Raw genomic sequence first — 5,000 nt, 5'->3', positions numbered from 1 at the left:
CTTCGTCCTATGATACATTTCGATCAAGAACTACATTGATCGTCATGAAACTGTTTTTTTTTTTGGGAGACGTGTACGCTCCTTTTCATAAAGGAGACTATCTTATTGCGAAAGTCAAAATCGCACGCTCTCACGGCGATTTGCCCCCGTATACGCCTGGGCGTAAGCCCGTGCGTCGCCGACCTAGCGGCCTGCCGATCGGTATTTAGAGGGAGGCACTTTGAAAGCAACACGCCGTTGGAACTTTGAAAAATTTCGATGCGTCGCCAAAGTTCGTACTTTTCGATAAAATCTTCGTCCTATGATACATTTCGATCAAGAACTACATTGATCGTCATGAAACTGTTTTTTTTTTTGGGAGACGTGTACGCTCCTTTTCATAAAGGAGACTATCTTATTGCGAAAGTCAAAATCGCACGCTCTCACGGCGATTTGCCCCCGTATACGCCTGGGCGTAAGCCCGTGCGTCGCCGACCTAGCGGCCTGCCGATCGGTATTTAGAGGGAGGCACTTTGAAAGCAACACGCCGTTGGAACTTTGAAAAATTTCGATGCGTCGCCAAAGTTCGTACTTTTCGATAAAATCTTCGTCCTATGATACATTTCGATCAAGAACTACATTGATCGTCATGAAACTGTTTTTTTTTTTGGGAGACGTGTACGCTCCTTTTCATAAAGGAGACTATCTTATTGCGAAAGTCAAAATCGCACGCTCTCACGGCGATTTGCCCCCGTATACGCCTGGGCGTAAGCCCGTGCGTCGCCGACCTAGCGGCCTGCCGATCGGTATTTAGAGGGAGGCACTTTGAAAGCAACACGCCGTTGGAACTTTGAAAAATTTCGATGCGTCGCCAAAGTTCGTACTTTTCGATAAAATCTTCGTCCTATGATACATTTCGATCAAGAACTACATTGATCGTCATGAAACTGTTTTTTTTTTTGGGAGACGTGTACGCTCCTTTTCATAAAGGAGACTATCTTATTGCGAAAGTCAAAATCGCACGCTCTCACGGCGATTTGCCCCCGTATACGCCTGGGCGTAAGCCCGTGCGTCGCCGACCTAGCGGCCTGCCGATCGGTATTTAGAGGGAGGCACTTTGAAAGCAACACGCCGCTGGAACTTTTAAAAATTTCGGGGCAAAGCAATACGCGGCTGGGACTTTGAAATATTTCGGAGCGCACTTAAAGTTCGTTATTTTGGCTAAACGGAGCGAAAATCTGCATTTATACCATCACGGACGTTAGTTCAATAGCGTTTAACGATCGATCCACGGTACAGAATGCAAAAATATGATTGTTAAAATTTTCGACTAATCGGTTCTAAGAGGCGAAGCAATACGCCGCTGGGACTTTGAAATATTTCGGAGCGCACCTAAAGTTCGTTATTTTGGCTAAACGGAGCGAAAATCTGCATTTATACCATCACGGACGTTAGTTTAATAGCGTTTAACGATGGATCCACGGTACAGAATGCAAAAATATGATTGTTAAAATTTTCGACTAATCGGTTCTAAGAGGCGAAGCAATACGCCGCTGGGACTTTGAAATATTTCGGAGCGCACCTAAAGTTCGTTATTTTGGCTAAACGGAGCGAAAATCTGCATTTATACCATCACGGACGTTAGTTTAATAGCGTTTAACGATGGATCCACGGTACAGAATGCAAAAATATGATTGTTAAAATTTTCGACTAATCGGTTCTAAGAGGCGAAGCAATACGCCGCTGGGACTTTGAAATATTTCGGAGCGCACCTAAAGTTCGTTATTTTGGCTAAACGGAGCGAAAATCTGCATTTATACCATCACGGACGTTAGTTTAATAGCGTTTAACGATGGATCCACGGTACAGAATGCAAAAATATGATTGTTAAAATTTTCGACTAATCGGTTCTAAGAGGCGAAGCAATACGCCGCTGGGACTTTGAAATATTTCGGAGCGCACTTAAAGTTCGTTATTTTGGCTAAACGGAGCGAAAATCTGCATTTATACCATCACGGACGTTAGTTCAATAGCGTTTAACGATCGATCCACGGTACAGAATGCAAAAATATGATTGTTAAAATTTTCGACTAATCGGTTCTAAGAGGCGAAGCAATACGCCGCTGGGACTTTGAAATATTTCGGAGCGCACCTAAAGTTCGTTATTTTGGCTAAACGGAGCGAAAATCTGCATTTATACCATCACGGACGTTAGTTTAATAGCGTTTAACGATGGATCCACGGTACAGAATGCAAAAATATGATTGTTAAAATTTTCGACTAATCGGTTCTAAGAGGCGAAGCAATACGCCGCTGGGACTTTGAAATATTTCGGAGCGCACCTAAAGTTCGTTATTTTGGCTAAACGGAGCGAAAATCTGCATTTATACCATCACGGACGTTAGTTTAATAGCGTTTAACGATGGATCCACGGTACAGAATGCAAAAATATGATTGTTAAAATTTTCGACTAATCGGTTCTAAGAGGCGAAGCAATACGCCGCTGGGACTTTGAAATATTTCGGAGCGCACCTAAAGTTCGTTATTTTGGCTAAACGGAGCGAAAATCTGCATTTATACCATCACGGACGTTAGTTTAATAGCGTTTAACGATGGATCCACGGTACAGAATGCAAAAATATGATTGTTAAAATTTTCGACTAATCGGTTCTAAGAGGCGAAGCAATACGCCGCTGGGACTTTGAAATATTTCGGAGCGCACCTAAAGTTCGTTATTTTGGCTAAACGGAGCGAAAATCTGCATTTATACCATCACGGACGTTAGTTTAATAGCGTTTAACGATGGATCCACGGTACAGAATGCAAAAATATGATTGTTAAAATTTTCGACTAATCGGTTCTAAGAGGCGAAGCAATACGCCGCTGGGACTTTGAAATATTTCGGAGCGCACTTAAAGTTCGTTATTTTGGCTAAACGGAGCGAAAATCTGCATTTATACCATCACGGACGTTAGTTCAATAGCGTTTAACGATCGATCCACGGTACAGAATGCAAAAATATGATTGTTAAAATTTTCGACTAATCGGTTCTAAGAGGCGAAGCAATACGCCGCTGGGACTTTGAAATATTTCGGAGCGCACCTAAAGTTCGTTATTTTGGCTAAACGGAGCGAAAATCTGCATTTATACCATCACGGACGTTAGTTTAATAGCGTTTAACGATGGATCCACGGTACAGAATGCAAAAATATGATTGTTAAAATTTTCGACTAATCGGTTCTAAGAGGCGAAGCAATACGCCGCTGGTACTTTGAAATATTTCGGAGCGCACCTAAAGTTCGTTATTTTGGCTAAACGGAGCGAAAATCTGCATTTATACCATCACGGACGTTAGTTTAATAGCGTTTAACGATGGATCCACGGTACAGAATGCAAAAATATGATTGTTAAAATTTTCGACTAATCGGTTCTAAGAGGCGAAGCAATACGCGGCTGGGACTTTGAAATATTTCGGAGCGCACCTAAAGTTCGTTATTTTGGCTAAACGGAGCGAAAATCTGCATTTATACCATCACGGACGTTAGTTTAATAGCGTTTAACGATGGATCCACGGTACAGAATGCAAAAATATGATTGTTAAAATTTTCGACTAATCGGTTCTAAGAGGCGAAGCAATACGCCGCTGGGACTTTGAAATATTTCGGAGCGCACCTAAAGTTCGTTATTTTGGCTAAACGGAGCGAAAATCTGCATTTATACCATCACGGACGTTAGTTTAATAGCGTTTAACGATGGATCCACGGTACAGAATGCAAAAATATGATTGTTAAAATTTTCGACTAATCGGTTCTAAGAGGCGAAGCAATACGCCGCTGGGACTTTGAAATATTTCGGAGCGCACCTAAAGTTCGTTATTTTGGCTAAACGGAGCGAAAATCTGCATTTATACCATCACGGACGTTAGTTTAATAGCGTTTAACGATGGATCCACGGTACAGAATGCAAAAATATGATTGTTAAAATTTTCGACTAATCGGTTCTAAGAGGCGAAGCAATACGCCGCTGGGACTTTGAAATATTTCGGAGCGCACTTAAAGTTCGTTATTTTGGCTAAACGGAGCGAAAATCTGCATTTATACCATCACGGACGTTAGTTCAATAGCGTTTAACGATCGATCCACGGTACAGAATGCAAAAATATGATTGTTAAAATTTTCGACTAATCGGTTCTAAGAGGCGAAGCAATACGCCGCTGGGACTTTGAAATATTTCGGAGCGCACCTAAAGTTCGTTATTTTGGCTAAACGGAGCGAAAATCTGCATTTATACCATCACGGACGTTAGTTTAATAGCGTTTAACGATGGATCCACGGTACAGAATGCAAAAATATGATTGTTAAAATTTTCGACTAATCGGTTCTAAGAGGCGAAGCAATACGCCGCTGGGACTTTGAAATATTTCGGAGCGCACCTAAAGTTCGTTATTTTGGCTAAACGGAGCGAAAATCTGCATTTATACCATCACGGACGTTAGTTTAATAGCGTTTAACGATGGATCCACGGTACAGAATGCAAAAATATGATTGTTAAAATTTTCGACTAATCGGTTCTAAGAGGCGAAGCAATACGCGGCTGGGACTTTGAAATATTTCGGAGCGCACCTAAAGTTCGTTATTTTGGCTAAACGGAGCGAAAATCTGCATTTATACCATCACGGACGTTAGTTTAATAGCGTTTAACGATGGATCCACGGTACAGAATGCAAAAATATGATTGTTAAAATTTTCGACTAATCGGTTCTAAGAGGCGAAGCAATACGCCGCTGGGACTTTGAAATATTTCGGAGCGCACCTAAAGTTCGTTATTTTGGCTAAACGGAGCGAAAATCTGCATTTATACCATCACGGACGTTAGTTTAATAGCGTTTAACGATGGATCCACGGTACAGAATGCAAAAATATGATTGTTAAAATTTTCGACTAATCGGTTCTAAGAGGCGAAGCAATACGCCGCTGGGACTTTGAAATATTTCGGAGCGCACCTAAAGTTCGTTATTTTGG

This window comes from Osmia lignaria, unplaced genomic scaffold (assembly GCF_051020975.1).
Source record: "Osmia lignaria lignaria isolate PbOS001 unplaced genomic scaffold, iyOsmLign1 scaffold0062, whole genome shotgun sequence".
Lineage (NCBI taxonomy): Eukaryota > Metazoa > Arthropoda > Insecta > Hymenoptera > Megachilidae > Osmia > Osmia lignaria.
The sequence above is the reverse complement of the archived record's forward strand: the minus strand, read 5'-3'. Positions refer to the sequence as shown.